The 19,613-nt window shown below is 44.7% G+C and overlaps 1 long non-coding RNA gene across 1 annotated transcript; it reads right to left on the bottom strand.

Annotated features, from left to right (window-relative positions):
* Positions 1 to 8,216: 8,216 nt before the first annotated feature.
* Positions 8,217 to 15,589, bottom strand: LOC307213524. Its single transcript, XR_013837550.1, has 3 exons — positions 15,452 to 15,589; positions 11,149 to 11,452; positions 8,217 to 8,539 (listed from the first exon to the last, which is right to left on the bottom strand). It is a non-coding gene; the product is annotated as an uncharacterized lncRNA (long non-coding RNA).
* Between the last annotated feature and the right edge of the window lie 4,024 nt (positions 15,590 to 19,613).

Below are 19,613 nucleotides of genomic sequence, written 5' to 3'. Positions count from 1 at the left end.
GGTTCCACCAGTGCAAGGATTTTCCTTGAGCAATGGAACCTTCTCCCCCTCCCCTCCCCCTCTAAATCTGTTCTGGGGTTTCCTCCACCCCTCCAGAGCAAATCTGGGTATGGCCTGAGTACGCAAGGGAGAGGAACAGGGGGAAATTCCCATTGCGCTGGCGGGAATTCCTGTGCTGGCTTCTGCGGACACAATGAGTTTGTTGAATACGACCCTATTCCTCCACCAAGCCCACTATTGTTGAGATGGTACCATCTTGAACTAAGCCCAACATGAGAAAAGGGCTTTTGCCTATTGGAGTGAAACCCATTTGAAACCCAAATGTCCAATGAATCTAACTGCTGAAAGATTGAGGGCAGACAAAATGAAGAACATCCTCATGCAGGGCATAATTGAAACTATGGAACAGGAGGCAATGATAGCTCCCAACTTGGATGGTTTGAAAGAGGATTTGACAAATATCTAGAGGATAAGACTGTCAATGGCTACTAGTGGTGGCAGTGGTAGTCACCAACAGTAGCCTGAATTAGCTGAGCTGCTGGCCTGATCCAGCAGGGTATTCTCATGTTCTTACATCAACCTCTTCCATAAAACACTATGCCACATAAGCAGAGTCATTCACAGTAAGGATAGACCAGTTCTGGGCACCCACACCTTGCAAAGCCAGAGAAAAGGCATAAACCTCAGCATCCTGGGCTATATAGTCTCCAAGGGACTTTTGCCATTGCTTCACTTGCTATCTGATCCTTCTAAAAAAAACCCCCAGCAGAGATAGAATTTGCTATTTTCTGTATGTACTGTGCCAGTAAAGGTAAGATTAAAAAAGGTAAAGGACCCCTGGACTGTTAAGGGGACAATGGGGTTGTGGTGCTCATCTCACGTTCAGGCCAAGAGAGAAGGCGTTTGTCCACAGACAGCTTTCCAGGTCATGTGGCCAGCATGATGAAACCGCTTCTGGCACATGAGAACATCATGACGGAAACCAGAGCGCACGGAAACGTCCTTTACCAGCCCGCCACAGTGGTACCTATTTATCTACTTGCACTGATATGCTTTTGAACTGCTAGGTTGGCAGGGACCGAGCAATGGGAGCTCACTCCATCGCGGGGATTCGAACCGCCAACCTTCTGTGGTTTAGACGACAGCGCCACCCACCTTTGCCACTAAAGCAGCTTTCCCAAGCCTGGTGCCCTTTAGATGGTTTAGATTACAAGTCCTATCAGCCACCATCAACATGGTCAATGCTCAAGGATAATGGGAGTTGTAGTCCAAAGGCACTGGTTTGGGGGAGTCTGAACTAAAGCTGTGGTGCCTCCAGCAGCACCTTATCCTATAGGTATGCACAAACACTGGAGTTTCTCAGGCTCTCAGTCTACTGCTTGAGCAGGACTGTGGCATTTGCCTTCCATTAGCATCTGACCCCCAAGTTACAATCCTGTAGCAGACTGAGCTCACCTATGATAGTGACTTGCTTATCTCTAATACCTTTCCTCCAGCCACTGTTTAAAAGGATGGGAAATGGAGCACAGCAAGTAGTGGATCCGTCATACACAGGGGAGCTCAAAATAAAGTATCTTCTTAATATTTCATTTCAGAAAATGGGAATAAGTCCAAAGAAGCCACTCTGTGCTCAAGATGTCCAGAGTTAGAGTTCAAATTCGCTCGTGATGGAGCCCTTGGCTTTCAGATAAGATCAGAGATTGACAGCACAATCCTCTGTATGTCTACTCACAAGCAAGCCCCACTGAGTTCATTGAGTAAGCATATAACTATACCCACTTCTGACTAACTCCTACTGACCTCAGCAAGGCTTACTTCTGAGTAGAGGATTGTGCTGTCACTTTCTCACGTCCGCTGGGGGTTCTGCCAGTCAGCCAAAACACGGAGGCACACGAGAGAAGGGGCTAAAATGTTTAGTGTTGCTGTTAAATCTCATTCTCCACGGCTCAAAAAGAACAATGCTGCACCATCTTTGTGGAAAATACGTCGTCCTGCTGCAGGAGGCTTTGCACGGATCTCTAACAATCCTGTACATACTCCAAAACTCACCCTAATTAAAAGCAAATAATCAAATACATTCAATTTGAAAAGTTGGCAAACTAGCGTGTATTATTGTGTTAGCACCTTGGCATCAAAACGATCACATCATGCTAATCTCATTGTGCAGGAGAGCTCTTGAGTATGTTATTCACTGAGACTGTTTCATTCCCCCTCCAGCCCCTTCCTCCTGTCTTCCTTCTTCACTACTTTCTCTTTTAACTAGGACTAGACCAGCACTAGCCAGTGTGTGTTGCTGCCCAAAACAACCAGAGGGCACCGTGTCGGAAAAGTCTGGTCTAGAAACAAAACGTGTATCCACCTGCATCCAAGAAAATATACCTCTCTTGACATATTTCTTATAAAGCTTCATTAAAGTTAAACCCTTTTTCTCTCCCCTTCCCTTAACCGCTTACTGGTTTAATTCATCTGCACATATATGGCAGGGAACCCTAAGCTGCTTTAGACACAAAATTGTAACCAGAGCACTTCCAAGGTGGTCTTGTTGACAAATAAAGCCCTAAAATTCGCCTTCTTCAGCCTTGGATCCCCAGCCGGCTTAGTCAATGGTCAAGGAGGATGAGAATGATATTATCATTACTATTATCAACATCATTTATGTGTTGCTCCCGATGAAGCATCTCAAAGTGATTCCACTATGCCATATCAGGCAACTGCATATATTAAAAACAAAACTATCAAACCACTTTATATAGTCACATATATAAAACTTGATTCTTCAAGTCCAACATAGATACCAACCAGCCTAAAAAGCACCAATTAGGAGGTCTGTTGAAAGAGGGGAAAGTTCAACATATGCCAAAAAGACAATAGAGGCAGTGTCTGTCTGATATGGTGGGAGGGAGTTCCACAGGGTAGGTGCCACCACACAAAAGTCCCGACTCCGACATCATGCACAATAGATCTCCTGATAAGACGGTATCTGCTAAATGCCCTCTCTCCAGAATGCAGAGTTTGGTTGGGTATATAAGAAAGGAGATGGTATTTTGACCATAATTCAGCAAAGTCTGGAGACCCAAAAGTGAAGAGCTCTGACTTATTGGATGACCAAGGGTTCAACCCTCTGCAATGCAGGAATCTCATCTAAAGCATCCATGACAGATGGCCATCCAACCTCTGCTTAAAAACCTCCAATGGAAGAGAGTCCACAATCTCCCGAGGAAGACTGTTCCGCTGTTGAACAGCTCATACCCTCAGAAAGTTTTTCCTGATGTTTAGTTGGAGTCTCCTTTCTTGTAAATTGAAGCCTTGGTTCAGGACCAAGGCAGTATACAGCTGAACTATTGCTTTCCTTGATCTGGACGAGGGGTAGGCAACCTAAGGCCCGTGGGCCGGATCTAGCCCAATTGCCTTCTAAATCCGGCCCGCAGACAGTCTGGGAATCGGCGTGTTTTTACATGAGTAGAATGTGTCCTTCTATTTAAAATGCATCTCTGGGTTATTTGTAGGGTCTGCCTGGTGTTCTTACATGAGTAGAATGTGTACTTTTATTTAAAATGCATCTCTGGGTTATTTGTGGGGCATAGGAATTCGTTCATTTTTTTTCCTTCGAAATATAGTCCGGCCCACCACATGGTCTGAGGGACAGTGGACCGGACCACAGCTGGAAAAGGTTGCTGACCCCTGATCTGGACTATGTAACCTAGAATAGCATTAGCTGTTTTTGCTGTTGCATCACACTGCTGACGCATGTTGAGCTTGTGGTTTGCTAAGACCACTAGATCTCATACATAAACCAATCTCACTCAACAATATCCCAACCCAAAATATTTCAAGAATATTGCAACTCACATAAAAAGGGACCCAAAGCCCTAAGGGAGCACCTTCTCCCATCCCAGCCTGCCCATTCATTGAGACCTGCAGGTCAGATCCTCCTGGTGGTCCCATCACCTGAGCATGTACATCTTGTGGCAACCAGGGGCATCACCTGTACATCTCGTCTCATGAATTGTGACACCCAATTCCCTCAGCCCAGTGCCTAACCCTATGGTTTGACCCTTGTTTCACCACCAACTACAGCCCATTGCCCAGTGCTGAATGTAATCAGCAGTGGGATCTTCATGAGCTGGTGAGCTCCAAGAGCCAGCTTCCACCCAGTCTAGCCTTGGTCTTTGCTGAAACAGAAAATGAAAGGAGATGAAGCATCTACCTCCAAATAATATTGCTTTTGGACCTCTAGCTGCTTAACCAATAGACCTGTTCTCCAAGGATTTGTTGAATCCTTTTTGAAAGGCACCTAATCTAGGGCCATCAGCACATCTTGTTGAAGCAAGTTCCACAAGTGGACTCTTTGCTGCAAGAAGAGCTTCTTCAATCCTTCCCACATCCAATCAAATTCAATGGAAGACTTCTTAGTACAATAAGAGACGGAGAAATAATTCCCTTTTTCCTCCATGCAATTTTCTAAACCTCTACAAACATCCTTGGGTGTGAAAATACAAAAGCACTTATAAAGCCAAGCCTTGTTGTTCACACTCGGAGAAATGCTTGCAGATTTCAAGAATCCTTTTTGACTTCGCTATCAAGAAGGTAAGCTCCCATTGTAACATAAAACAACGGAAATAAATGACAACTGGAGTTTATGCAACCATAAAATCGCACTCTGGCAGATATCTTGCCTCCAGTAGGCTATTTACAAGAACACAACACAGTTCCGAGAATGGGGAGATTTCATCGGAAGCTTCCAGGAGCAAATTGGAGCATTATTCAGGGGAAATTCCAGAGAGACCACACTGCGGGGAACGGCCTGGTGGAACAGTTGCTGACGAGACGGCTCAGGATTCAACACAGCCAGCACGGCATCTTTCTTGAAGAGAGGGTGAAAAAGAGGGATGAAAAACAGCCAGGTAGCCCCAAGGTGGAGGTGGAGGTAGGCCTCTCCTGGGAATTGAGAACAGGCTGTTGGCAACTACTGCCAGCCTTTCTTGACAACATTGCGCATTACTCCAGAGACTTGCGTGTGATATCAGTACCTTCGAAAGAAATCCTCATTTAGCAGAAAAGCATCACGTGCGGAAGGTTTCCCAGCACTGCTTTCCACTTGCCATATGGCTAGCTTCGTCCAAATTTGCAGCGAGAGGTGACAAGCACAGCTTCAATGCTTTGAAAGCAGTGAGAAAAGCTTTCAGCTGGAGCCTCAAACAACTGTGACACCACCACCACCCCCCAAAAAAAAGCCTTTTATTTTTGCAAGGTGGTGAAAAACATGCCGTTTGGCCTGATAACCGATTGATTCTTTAGGACCATCCCCAGATCACTGGCAGACGGCAGCATACAGTGGATAAAACTTGACACACCTGCAAGGCCTAGCCAGGCATTCAGAACCAATGGGCCACCGATAAGAAGGTGCGCCACTGCACGGCCTTGGGGCAGTAAGGATAAATAGAAGCATTACAAATGAGGCCAACAACAATGACCGCTCCCCACTTAAAACGGGGGGCGCCTTTTGCGTGGACGCGTGCAGCCCTGGATCTGGAGTGGCCCCATCAGCATAGGCTTTGCCTTCCCTCAGGTGGGATACCTGGAGGTCCCCGCCTAACCCCAGTGAGTTGTCCAATCCCACCTGGGGGAAGCGTTGCCAGGGAAACCAGGCCAGGTAAGGGGAGGGATTACCTGCCCACACAATAGAGGGTGGATCTTACTTGTTAATCCTCACTTGGCTCCAGAGCTTCATCCCCCCCCACACACACTGGATAACCCTGATGCTCCCTAGGTCCCCGGCTGGGGACTAGGGAGGGAGAACGCCCAATGCCTGAGCCAAGGTCTACCCACATTTGAAATTTAATAAAGTTGTGGCCAATTTAATCCCATAGCACGTTGTCTAGAGTCGTTATTCCACATGACGGGGGGGAACCACTCGGGATCTGGGGACTCCGCCTGTCCACGCAAAAGGGCTTCAAGGAACTGGTCGGCCAGCCAGACATGCACCTCTCCCAGAGACTCCATTCCGTTCCATCCAGCCTACCACTTTTCCCCACTTTTCTTTTCCAGTGGAACGTTACTTAACATGTGCAGTACTTATGAAGATGTTTGGTGGGGGAGGGTGCCCCATAGATCTTTTTTTATGTTCATATGTACTTTTACAAACCTGATTTCCTGGAGGATGCTAAGGCTGCCCTTTCTTTTTCACTTCATGGCCCCATTTAGGCGCCATTTGAATCCACCCTCTCCGCCTCTTTGTGGCAGCGATCCCAATTAACCAATGCTCAGCCTGCGACACAGGTGTCAGAAGCGACAAAGACACTGGGGACAAGAGTCGGTGTGTCTGGATGGCACATCCATGGATCAAGTGATGGTCAAGCCAGCCAGTCCTACTACTCTCTTCGCCATCATATAGTTGGGCTATTGTGTTGACTGCTCTTTGGTTCTTCAAACTAGAAGCAAAAAAAATGTATCACGCAATATTCTGGATGTAAGAAGAATCCTGCTGGGACCAAAGGCTTTCCCCTGTTTCTCATAATGGGTAGCCAGGATCTTCTGGAAGCCCACCTTAAGGCATAAGGCAAGTGCCCTCCCCTCTGCCACCCCATTGTCCACTGCCCTGTTTCATTTCTATTGCAGACTTCTAGAATAGCCTTCCTCAGCTCAAATGCTGCTGGAGTGCAAATCCCACCATCCCTCTGACCATTAGCCATGTTGGCTGGGGCTGATAGTTCTCATCCGAAACATCTGGGTGGCACCAGGTGTGGGGAAGGCTGTTCCAGGGAAATGTTTCCTTTGGTGCCCCTCTGGTGTTTAACTGGGGTGCTGATACTCTCTGGGGTTGCAAAGCACCCATCACAAAATACAATAACCTTATGGATTGGAGGACCAACTGAATTTCCCTTGAAGGTAGCAGTGGCACGCTCTATATTTTCAAGGATGTGCATTGAGGATTCTTCCTATTAATTGTGCCTGTGGAAGATCTCTCTCATTGCCACATGAAGGGAAATATTCTTAAGCTGCACAGCAAGTGCTTTGACCTGCTCTTTTTCCTTCTCTTCCCTCATTATTTCTGCTAATTACTGGTGGTGTTAATTTTTGCATGTAAACTTTCTTCCCACTTTTCTCACAGCCTTGTTTCCTTTCTCTCTGTGTGCGTGTGTGAGCTTGGCTTTAAAAAGGGGGGGATTCACAATAATCCTCTGTTTATTTCAACACACTCTCTTGGCAAATAAATTATTGTAACATCACAAATTCCATTCGCAGGAGTTCGCAGGAGGCACATCAGGAGGAAGAGCGAGCCAACTTTGGTTGCTCCAGAACTTTGCAGCTTCCCCCGTCCTCTCAAATGAATGCCATGCAAAACTAAAGGAATTTAGCTCCAAAAACGGATTTCATTCAGGCATGTGACACATTTATTTAACATTGCCTGCAAGGGATGTAAGAAAGCAATGTTTTCCATTCTGCCCTGTATACAGTATATCACACACAGCAGTGCTTCTGTTCCCCTGCAGTTCACCTTCCACCCAGAACTCATCTTGTTTTGCAAAATTATGTGTGGGATCAAACTATGTTATACTCAGAGCAGACGCACTGAAATTAATGAACATGACCAAGTTAGGTCCATTAATATTTTTTCCCCCAAAAAAATATTCATTTTATAACACAACTAAACAACACAAACAGAAAAACAACCAATACAAACAAATTCTTGTCTTATCCTTATTTTTTCTAAACATTGTTAGGTGAACTTCCCCAAGTCCCCACTATCTGATTTTCATTTTACCTCATCTTTAGCAGTTTACATATATCATAATTTTTAACCTTTACCATAAAAATCTTCACATTTTATCACTTACAAATAATACTATTTTAAAATACACTATTTTCTACTTCTAACCCTACAGCCTATATCCACTTCCAAAGCTATTCTAAGATTTAAATATTAACATATTTTTTGAAATATTCTTTAAACTTCTTCCAATCTTCTTCCACCGTCTCTTCTCTCTGGTCAGTTCGGCAAGTTCCATATAGTCCAAAATTAGGTCCATTAATTTCAATGGGTCCACTATGAGAAAATTTAGTTTCCACCAAATGGATGCCTATTGGGGAGACCCATTCATCCAGCTGGGAAAAACTGTCAGAACAAAGGTATTTTCCATCGTTTCTAAAAAGTGAAGGGAGTGGGCTGTTTCATAGAACAGAGGCCGCCACACTCAAAGCTATGTTTTTCTTTTCTTTTTCATAATTTTCATAATATTCCAAACCCTGTTCTGAGTTATCATAGAGCAGACTTCTGAGATCTTTGGTTCTTCAATGAGACACTCTCTCACAAACTGCAGTGACCTCCTGCATACATAGCAGATGAGGTGCTCTCTCCCAGCTCATCCACAATTGTCCTGTCCTTTCCATGTCCAAGAGATTTTTATTTCGTCCTGCTGAATCAAAACACTCATCAATCAGGTTTTCTGCAGATTGACATTTGTTCCAGTTCAGTGGTAATCAGTGAGTTTTCCTGGGGAAAGTGGTGGGGCAAATGAAATATCTCTTGGTACTGTGCCTTAAAAAAAGCAAGGGACAATCAGAAATGTGGAGCCCTCAGTTATATCCCACCTTTCTTCTAAAGAGCTCAAAGTTTCCCACCTCCTATCCCCATAGCCACCCTGCAATGCAGGCAAAAGTAAGAAACACTGCCCCAAGGTTAGCAAGTAAGCTTCATAGCAGAGTGGGGATCTGAATCTGGATCGCCTCAGTTTGTGTCCCACACCAGGGATGGAGAACCTATGGCCCTCAAGGAGATGTTGAATTCCAGTTCCCATCAGCCACGGTCCAGAATGACCCAATGGGCAGGGTATGCTGGGAGTTGTGGTCCAGCAACATCTGAAGGGCCACAAGTTCCCCATCTCCATCATACACACTAACCCACAGATACGAAACCTGTGGTCCTCCAGATGTTCATTTGTTTATTTAAGGCATTTTTAAAAGGTAAAGGTAAAGGACCCCAGACAGTTAAGTCCAGTCGGGGTTGCAGCGCTCATCGCGGTTTACTAGCTGAGGGAGCCGACGTTTGTCCGCAGTTTTTCGAGGTCATGTGGCCAGCATGACTAAGCCACTTCTGGAGAAACAAGAGCAGTGCACAGAAACGCCGTTTACCTTCCCGCCAGAGCGGTACCTATCTATCTACTTGCACTTTGGTGTGCTTTCAAACTGCTAGGTTGGCAGGAGCTGGGACTGAGCAATGGGAGCTCACCCCGTCACGGGGATTCGAACCGCCGACCTTCTGATTGGCAAGCCCTAGGCTCAGTGGTTTAGACCACAGCGCCACCCGCGCTGTAAGCATTTACATACCACTTAATCATTAGCATGTTTTTGGATTACCACCATGCTGTGCCCTAGCCAGCAGGGCCAATGGTTGGGGATGCTTTGAAAACAACCAGGAAGTAACTTCATTTACAGAAGGCATAAAGGAAGAGAGGCAAGAAGAGGTGTCTTCAGTCACTCCTGATAACATCCCCAACGGCCTTAGCTGTGCTGGATAGTAAATGTCACATCTCATGTCAGATCTTGCCTGGATAGATTATCCCCGAAGACTTGGGTCTGCCTCCGAAAGTAACATTAGCAGCTGCATGCTTTAGGTTAACCCTTCACCTGCCTCACAGCTGCTGTCGCTTTGCCCTGAGCCAAACCTTTTAAAGGAGGGGTGACTGGCTTCAGAGCACATCGGGCAAGAGTGCTGCAGGATAGATAGAGAAAGAATAGAGTGGAGAACATCTGTGCATGTTTGTCCTTCCATAGGACGTTGTAAGGATGTCCCAGAGCAAGTGGCATGGCTGATTTGAAAGGACAATATTGCAGCACAGCTTTGCAGATAATACAAAGCAGGGTACATCCCAGCCAAAGCGAAGCCCTTGGGAGTCCTACTGGTTTCAGCGGGCGAGATATAAGTAAGTGCTTGAAACATCTGGGAGTTAACATGACCTGGATCGTGCCACTAGTAGCCAAACTCACAATGAAATCTAAAATCATCGGGGCAGGGGAAGGTGCTCATGAAGTAGGTCGGCCATCCCAAACCCTGGCATACCTGTCAACTGTGCTGAGGGGGGAAATGGGACGTCCCATTTTTTTCTCTCACATGAAGACGGTGGCCAAAATGGCCACCAATATCTCACACGATTTCAGACCACACTCTTGCCATGAAAAAAGTGCTTGGGAGGCAGCAATCTTGCGTAGCACCCCAAAATGCACAAAAGCGCTTTGGGGGGCTGCAGTCTCAGACAGGACACGTGACTCATGTGACAGTGTGGCCCTGGAAAATGGCGTCCCGGTTTGGGACCACTTCGTATTGGAGGGCATGCCCCAGCCAGCACGGTTAGCTGAAACAGCTGGAGGTTCCATCAATGTGGTGTAATGGTTGGTGTATTGGACTAGGACCAGGGAGACCAGCCATGAAGCTTACTGGGTGGCCTTGGGTCAGTCACTCACTCGCAGCCTAACCTACCTCACAGGGTTGTTGTGCAGATAAAGTGGGGAGAAGAATTATGTGCACCACCCTGAGATGTTGGATATAAATGTAGGAAAGGGAGAGAGGGAGCTTAAAATGGCAAACGTGTTTATGTGTAAGCCACCCAGAGTGGCTGGGGAACCCAGTCAGATGGGTGGAGTAGAAATAATAATCAACAACAACAACAACACAAGAATAACCCTGCAAAGGCCCATCTATTCTAGTATCCTGTCCTCATAGGATGTTTAGTTTAGCCTGTATAGCCTGGAAAAGAGGAGACTGAGAGGAGATATGACAGCCATCTTCAAATATCTTAAGGGCTGTCACATGGAAGAGGGAGCAGGCTTGTTTTCTCTTGCTCTGGAAGGTAGGACTCGAACCAATGGCTTCAATTTGCAAGAAAGGAGATTCCGACTAATCAGGAAAAAGTTTCTGACAGTCTGAGCTGTTTGGCAGTGGAACAGACTCCCACGAGAGGTAGTGGACTCTCCTTCCTTGGAGGTTTTTAAGCAGATGGCCATCTGTCATGGATGCTTTAGCTGAGATTCCTGCATTGCAGGGGGTTCAACTAGATGACCTTTGGTCAACTCTATGATTCTTTGAGTCACAGTGACTAGCAAGCTGCCAATGGGAACCCAGAAGAGAGGTTAGGGTTGCAGTTTACTCACCATGAAGTTCACCAAGTGCTCTTGGGCAAGGTGCCATTTATTCCCCTGCCGTGTGATCTCCTGAAAAATCAGCAATATCTGATCCAGGCACAAGTACGTAGGCGGTCTAATATACTGCACGTTAGGCCTGTTTGGCTCTGAAGGAGGCTTCCATGGTCTGGTGGTTTCAAGTCATGGTGACCTGAATTATTTTATGCATTAACCTCTGAGACCACTCTGGAATTATAAGAGGTGAAAGCAAGTTCACACTTCTGCCTGTCTTTGTTTCCAGTGGTCATTGATAGCACAAGCTATCTTGCACCTGCTGTGAAAATAAATAGGGTCAATATGGTAATACGCACTTTTGTGTGTGTGTACCTATTTTCCCTCGATAGACTGAAACAAAGCTAAAGCACTTTCCCCCCTCACCCTTGCATATATAAGCATCTTTTCATTCACAAGATCACCACTGCTTGTTGTTGTTTAGTCGTTTAGTCGTGTCCGACTCTTCGTGACCCCATGGACCAGAGAACGCCAGGCACTCCTGTCCTCCACTGCCCCCCGCAGCTTGGTCAGACTCATGCTGGTAACCTCGAAAACACTATCCAACCATCTCGTCCTCTGTCGCCCCCTTCTCCTTGTGCCCTCCATTTTTCCCAACATCAGGGTCTTCTCCAGGGAGTCTTCTCTTCTCATGAGGTGGCCAAAGTACTGGAGCCTCAGCTTCACAATCTGTCCTTCCAGTGAGCACTCAGGGCTGATTTCCTTCAGAATGGAGAGGTTTGATCTTCTTGCAGTCCATGGGACTCTCAAGAGTCTCCTCCAGCACCATAATTCAAAAGCATCAATTCTTCGGCGATCAGCCTTCTTTATGGTCCAGCTCTCACTTCCATACATCACTACTGGGAAAACCATAGCTTTAACTATACGGACCTTTGTTGGCAAGGTGATGTCTCTACTTCTCAAGATGCTGTCTAGGCCTGTCATTGCCCTTCTCCCAAGAAGCAGGCGTCTTTTAATTTCGTGGCTGCTGTCACCATCTGCAGTGATCATGGAGCCCAAGAAAGTAAAATCTCTCACTGCCTCCATTTCTTCCCCTTCTATTTGCCAGGAGGTGATGGGACCAGTAGCCATGATCTTCGTTTTTTTGATGTTGAGCTTCAGACCATATTTTGCACTCTCCTCTTTCACCCTCAATAAAAGGTTCTTTAATTCCTCCTCACTTTCTGCCATCAAGGTTGTGTCATCTGCATATCTGAGGTTGTTGATATTTCTTCCGGGAATCTTAATTCCGGCTAGGGATTCATCCAGCCCAGCCTTTCGCATGATGAATTCTGCATATAAGTTAAATAAGCAGGGAGACAAAATGCAGCCTTGTCGTACTCCTTTCCCAATTTTGAACCAGTCAGTTGTTCCATATCCAGTTCTAACTGTAGCTTCTTGTCCCACATAGAGATTTCTCAGGAGATAGATGAGGTGATCAGGCACTCCCATTTCTTTAAGAACTTGCCATAGTTTGCCATGGTCGACACAGTCAAAGGCTTTTGCATAGTCAATGAAGCAGAAGTAAATGTCTTTCTGCAACTCTCTAGCTTTCTCCATAATCCAGCGCATGTTTGCAATTTGGTCTCTGGTTCCTCTGCCTCTTCTAAATCCAGCTTGCACTTCTGGGAGTTCTCGGTCCACATACTGCTTGAGCCTTCCTTGTAGAATTTTAAGCATAACCTTGCTAGCGTGAGAAATTAGTGCAATTGTGCGATAGTTGGAGCATTCTTTGGCACTGCCCTTCTTTGGGATTGGGATGTAGACTGATCTTCTCCAATCTTCTGGCCACTGCTGAGTTTTCCAAACTTGCTGGCATATTGAGTGTAGCACCTTAACAGCATCATCTTTTAAAATTTTAAATAGTTCAGCTGGAATACCATCACTTCCACTGGCCTTGTTATTTGCAGTGCTTTCTAAGGCCCATTTGACTTCACTCTCCAGGATGTCTGGCTCAAGGTCAGCAACCACACTACCTGAGGTATATGAGACATCTGTTTCTTTCTGGTATAATTCCTCTGTGTATTCTTGCCACCTCTTCTTGATGTCTTCTGCTTCTGTTAGGTCCTTTCCACTTTTGTCCTTTATTATGGAAATCTTTGTACGAAATGTTCCTTTCATATCTCCAATTTTCTTGAACAGATCTCTGGTTCTTCCCATTCTATTGCTTTCCTCTATTTCTTTGCATTGCTTGTTTAAGAAGGTCTTCTTGTCTCTCCTTGCTATTCTTTGGAAATCTGCATTCAATTTCCTGTATGTTTCACGATCTCCCTTGCATTTTGCTTGCCTTCTCTCCCCCGCTATTTGTAAGGCCTCATTGGACAGCCACTTTGCTTTCTTGCATTTCCTTTTCATTGGGATGGTTTTCGTTGCTGCCTCCTGTATAATGTTACGAGCCTCCATCCATAGTTCTTCAGGCACTCTGTCCACCAAATCTAAATCCTTAAACCTGTTCCTCACTTCCACTGTGTATTCATAAGGGATTTGACTTAGATTGTATCTTACCGGCCCAGTGGTTTTTCCTACTTTCTTCAGTTTAAGCTTGAATTTTGCTATAAGAAGCTGATGATCTGAGCCACAGTCAGCTCCAGGTCTTGTTTTTGCTGACTGTATAGAGCTTCTCCATCTTTGGCTGCAGAGAATATAATCAATCTGATTTCGATGCTGCCCATCTGGTGATGTCCATGTGTAGAGTCGTCTCTTGTGTTGTTGGAAAAGCGTGTTTGTGATGACCAGCTTGTTCTCTTGACAGAACTCTATTAGCCTTTGCCCTGCTTCGTTTTGATCTCCAAGGCCAAACTTGCCAGTTGTTCCTTTTATCTCTTGACTCCCTACTTTAGCATTCCAATCCCCTATAATGAGAAGAACATCCTTCTTTGGTGTCACTTCTATAAGGTGTTGTAAGTCTTCATAGAATTGGTCAATTTCAGTTTCTTCAGCACCAGTAGTTGGTGCATAAACTTGGATTACTGTGATGTTAAAAGGTCTGCCTTGGATTCGTATCGAGATCATTCTATCATTTTTGAGATTGCATCCCAGTACAGCTTTTGCCACTCTATGAGGGCCACTCCATTTCTTTTACGGGTTTCTTGCCCACAGTAGTAGATATGATGGTCATCTGAACTGAATTCACTCATTCCCGTCCATTTTAGTTCACTGATGCCCAGGATGTCAATATTTATTCTTGCCATCTCATTTTTGATCACCTCCAACTTACCCATGTTCATGGTTCTTACATTCCAGATTCCTATGCAATATTTTTCTTTACAGCATTGGACTTTCCTTTCGCTTCCAGGCATATCCGCAACTGAGCGTCCTTTCGGCTTTGGCCCAGCCGCTTCATCAGCTCTGGATCTACTTGTACTTGCCCTCCGCTCTTCCCCAGTAGCATGTTGGACGCCTTCCGACCTGAGGGGCTCATCTTCCAGCGTCATAACTTTTATATGCCTGTTGTCTTTGTCCATGGAGTTTTCTTGGCAGGGATACTGGAGTGGCTTGCCGGTTCCTCCTCCAGGTGGATCACGTTTGGTCAAAACTCTCCACTATGACCTGTTCATCTTGGGTGCCCTGCTCGGCATAGTTCATAGCTTCTCTGAGTTCTTCAAGCCCCTTCGCCACGGCAAGGCAGTGATCCATGAAGGGGATCGCCACTGCACCTCCCCAAATAAAAGGCAGCATGAAAGAAATGCAAAATAAAATAAAATAAATAGCTGAGTTTATATTATACTAGGCCAATTTACTCCAATAACTGCACTGATTTACGTCTGCTTCTCATAAAACATTATTTCCACTTGGGTACAGATATCTAAGTTTGTATATGCTTTGCTTTCTGTGACATCCAGACAGCTCACAGGGGAAAGCATTCGAAAGAAGGAAAGACCAAATTACGTTTCAGAAAAAGAGGCTACTTTTCCAGACCAGTTATGTTGAGTTGGTTAGCTTTCTAGTTAGTCCTAGCTAAGGAAGCTTGAGGAATTATGAAATTCAGAGCAAACTGACGGGATCTGCACTACCAGGGCTGAAGTGTGGACCAGAACATAGTTATCCATCAGATTTTGCTCTACAATTTCTAAATGCAAATGTTAGTGCAGGTTTTTGCAGGAACAATATGGGACAGACTAATGAATAAATACATGCAAAAGGGACACAACCAGAAATAAACATTTTCAAGCTGAAGCACTTTGCAAACTATGTCAAGACTTCGGCAAACCTCTGGGAAAATCTTTGGGGAAATAAGAAGAGGTTCATGTATCTGCTTTTCATGTACCGTATCTGCTTTTACTTGGGTAAAGCTTCAGTGGTGGTTGCCTGAACCTGGTGAATTTTAGCAATAATAGAAGTTCAACATGTGATTTTCCCAATTCCTCTTGATGGGCCCAGTACCTCAAACCCATTAGAGAAGCCCATTAGGTCCAGCTTGCTGACTCAGGTACATTCCACTTTTCCATCTTTATTGGTAATCTACAGACCTTCAAATTCCAGGAAACAAAGATGAAATTCCACACAAGGAGGGATAAAAACAAAATAAAATAGAACAATACAAGTATTCTCTTTACAATTAATTTGTTTACAACCATAGGAGCCCACTCCTAGGGGTTCAGGTCCCTGTAAACATAAAGGTACCCCTGACCATTAGGTCCAGTTGCGGACAACTCTGGGGTTGTACGCTCATCTCGCTTTATAGGCCGAAGGATGCGGCGTTTGTCCGCAGACAGCTTCCAGGTCATGTGGCCAGCATGACTAAGCCGCTTCTGGCGAACCAGAGCAGCCTTTACCCCCTTACCTCCCCTAAAATATTTGAGGGGGTCAGGGGACCCAAAGTTGATGGGCATTGCTTTTCCAATGATGTGGTGTGCCATGTCATGTGATCAGGCAGGGTGGGGCTTACCTGGGCCACACACACACCCAATATTTTATTCAAGTTGGCATCCCTGCTAACTTGAAACTTTTCATCTGACTTGGTTAATTATCATTGTGTGTTCATAACCAGAGCTGGCTTACCACAGTTTGCAGTCACTTAGGTAATATACATTGCCATATAATGAAGGGGACCTTCATAAATCCATTAAGTCTAGAACAAAAGGCCACATCTGCCCCATATATGTAAAGCACTGTGATACCACTTTAACAACCATAGCTCCCCACCCCCCACCCCACCTCACAGAGAATCTGTGGAACTGTAGTTTGTTAAAAGTGAATTTTAATAATCATAAGTTGGCAGTCACACCAGCATTTATTTATTTCGGTCAACAACCAGTTGAGAGTAGCCATACCAGTGCACATTATTTTGAGTCCAGTTTTCATATCAAAACGGTGGTATAAAACCCACCCTTTCTCCTAAGTTATAATTTAAATGCAGGGGACCTGTTTTTAACAAAACAAAAAATAGCTTCAATAGCTCTTAAATCTTTGCTCTTGCACTCACGTTAAAGTCAAGTAAAGAAAAGAAAAAAAATTCTCCTGCTTTCGATTCTCAAACGTCTTAGGACTCTTCCATCAGACAAATATGTTGGAAAGACTAGCACCAAAAACACCATGGCTTTTGAGGGGAGAAAGAGGAATTGTTTTTAAAGTCAAATTATGCTAGAATGCTCTTAATAAGGAGCTGAGTTTCCGCCAACAAACAATCTTGCAAAGGATGCTGTGAAATTCTGCCCATCTCTTCTCTGCCCCCGCCCCCGCTGTTTTGCTTATTAATGGATCCCCTCGGGTGCTATATGCTCTTCATACACATAGTTTGAAAAGAAATAACATTTTTGACTTTTAAAAGCTCTACACGGAAAGTGGTTAAGAACCCCCTATCTCTCTGTAAATTTCAATGGAATACAGTCCAGCCTTCTCACTAGTTCGGCTAATACATTAGGCTCTGGGTGGACAACATTTTGAACACAAGTGCTATCAATGTGCTGCAGAGACGGGCTGAAGAGTGGAATGCTCTCCCCAGGGAGTCTTGCCTGGTTCCTTTATTACATATCTTTAAGTGCTGGGTGAAAACAGGCCTTTATCTGATTAACATTCTATGGCCTTTTCATACCCTCCAACATTTCTCCAATGAAAATAATGAAGCTTCTCCTGTGTTTGATCTCGTGGCACACATAAGACATCATATACACATACACATCTGTCACCTTGAGCCAATTACAACCTCTCTGTCTAACCTACCTCATCAGATTGTTGTAAAGATACTATGTGTGAGGGAAAGGATCGTGTACAACACCTTCCACAGATAAATGGAATGAAATTAATTTATAGCTGTAAGCTGCCTTGAGTCCCTGTCAGGGGAAAAGGTGGAATAATAATAATAATAATAATAATAATAATAATAATAATAGGAGGAGGAGGAGGAGGAGGAACTGTGAGAATGGACAGAGAGATACCAAAGAGTCAATCCTGTTGAACTCAGTTCTGAGCACAAATGTTTAGGACTGCAGTGTAAGGCTGCACAGTCTTTACCCAGTTACCTGGGAGTAAGCTCCACTGAATAAAGTGGGACTTCTGAATCGACCGTGTAAGGCTCCATTTACAATAAAGGAATCAACACACTGACACAGGCTTGCGGCTTCTTTCGAAGAACTGCAAAACTTGAATTCCTTGAGCAATTTCAAAATGCTTTAAACAATCATCTTCTTGGTTATCTTGGTTGGTTCAATGATAGTTATCTAAGCCATCATTGAACAGGAAAGAGCAAACGCCCCCAATTAGTTTTCTATTAGTTCAGGGCAAACTAGGGCAGAGTCATTAACAGGGTGTTTCCAGAGAGGCATGATTCAGCAGCACCCAGCCATTGCAATACTGCCAGAAGTGGAATAGTGTCTCTGCTTCCAGACTTCCAATCTTGAGGGATGGGGAACCTCAGGTCCAGGGCCCAAATATGGCCCTCCAGACCTCTCTTTATATGAACCAAAAGGTTTCCCACCCTTGCGAGAACAGAATGCTGGACAATATGGGCTTTTGCTTCTTCTTTTTTCTTTTTTTTTCTTTTTTGTCCTTTTGCTGACTTTCAGGCTCGCCTGGTGAGGGAGAGTCTCTATGATCACTTCCTGGCTGGGAGAGGGGGAGAGACAAGGTGGTGGGAGTTAGTGCAGTACAAACCTCCCTCCCAACTTTCCTCTCCCTCTTGATAAGCAACAGTGACCCCCCCTGCCCGGAAGCCAGTACTGCACCCCACCCTGCCCTTACAAGCCAATTTTGCTGTTAAGGTTAGTTACTTTGTTGATTGTCTGTTGTTGTTTCAGTTGATTGAAATTCACATCATGGTGGGAACAGCAGGGTTGCTATATGTCCAGAATACTGTGTCCGGGCAGAAATTGGGAAAATCTGGGTGTATGACAGTCCAAAAAAATAGCTCAAAATCGGCAATTTTATTAGCAATTTAGCCCCAAAAGCTCAACAACTTTTCTGTCTGGATTTTCACTGTTTGAAATATGGCAACCCTACCCATCAATAAATAATGTGAACCAAGAAACCAGCAAATAAAATAATCTGCCTATATCTATTGGTTTAAACAAAAACACTTTGCTGTCACATCCTTGTGGAAGTGTGTGTCTTCTCATCTACAGTGATGATGGTCTCCTCAAGTGCTTCTCCCCAGGTCTCTTTCAGTTCTTGTTCAATCCACCAGGCGCTAGCTAGACAACTCTGCATGCACATCATAAATAATGAAACAGACCTTGAAAATATAATATGACTTTTTATAGCTACCGTGTGATCCATAAACTCAAATAAAAACAACCTCAGAAAAATAGAGCTGAAAAATCCATTATCAAATTCATGCTTCTTGCTCAGCTATAATCCCTACAAGGGAGGGGGGTGGAAATTAATAATAATAGCAACCCATGCTATAAATTTGTATCCTGGGTGCATGGAATCTGATAAAAAAATGTAAGAGGCTTAACAATCCCAAACTGAATTTTTTCCCCCATATAAATGCCTAACCTGGTCTCAAGAATGTATATGAGAAGGAGACTTCATTCCAGATGCATGGATGAGATCAAATGAGCCAAAGAATATCAACATACTCTCGCATCTGAGAGTTTGCGCCAAAACACAATGGAAATCAGATGGCAAGCTTCTCTGCTTGTGCAAACGCTGCATAGATTTTCATTACAAAGAGGCCCAGGCTTGGCAATGGAAGCATGCGAATGTAAATATATGTGGATTCCATAGTAAAGGTGACAATGATATTAGAGGTAATGCTAAATACACATCCCATAAATGTAAGCTGCTATTCTGAGAAAAGCACAGGTTGTATCACCAACGGGACAATTGGTGGGCTTGATGTTCGGCTCTCATCGCCAGATTGATTCAAAGCCCTGATGGAAGGAGGTGAGTGCTGCTCTATAAACATATAGGCTTGTCTCCTACGCTGCACAAGCACAGTTCCACTCACCCTGTAAGACTGCTCCTTCTCTTTGCAAACCCCCCAAAATCTGCTCTTGGGGGAT

The sequence above is a fragment of the Podarcis cretensis genome, assembly GCF_951804945.1.
Source record: "Podarcis cretensis genome assembly, chromosome: 3".
In the NCBI taxonomy this organism is placed as follows: Eukaryota; Metazoa; Chordata; class Lepidosauria; order Squamata; family Lacertidae; genus Podarcis; species Podarcis cretensis.
The sequence above is the reverse complement of the archived record's forward strand: the minus strand, read 5'-3'. Positions and strand labels throughout refer to the sequence as shown.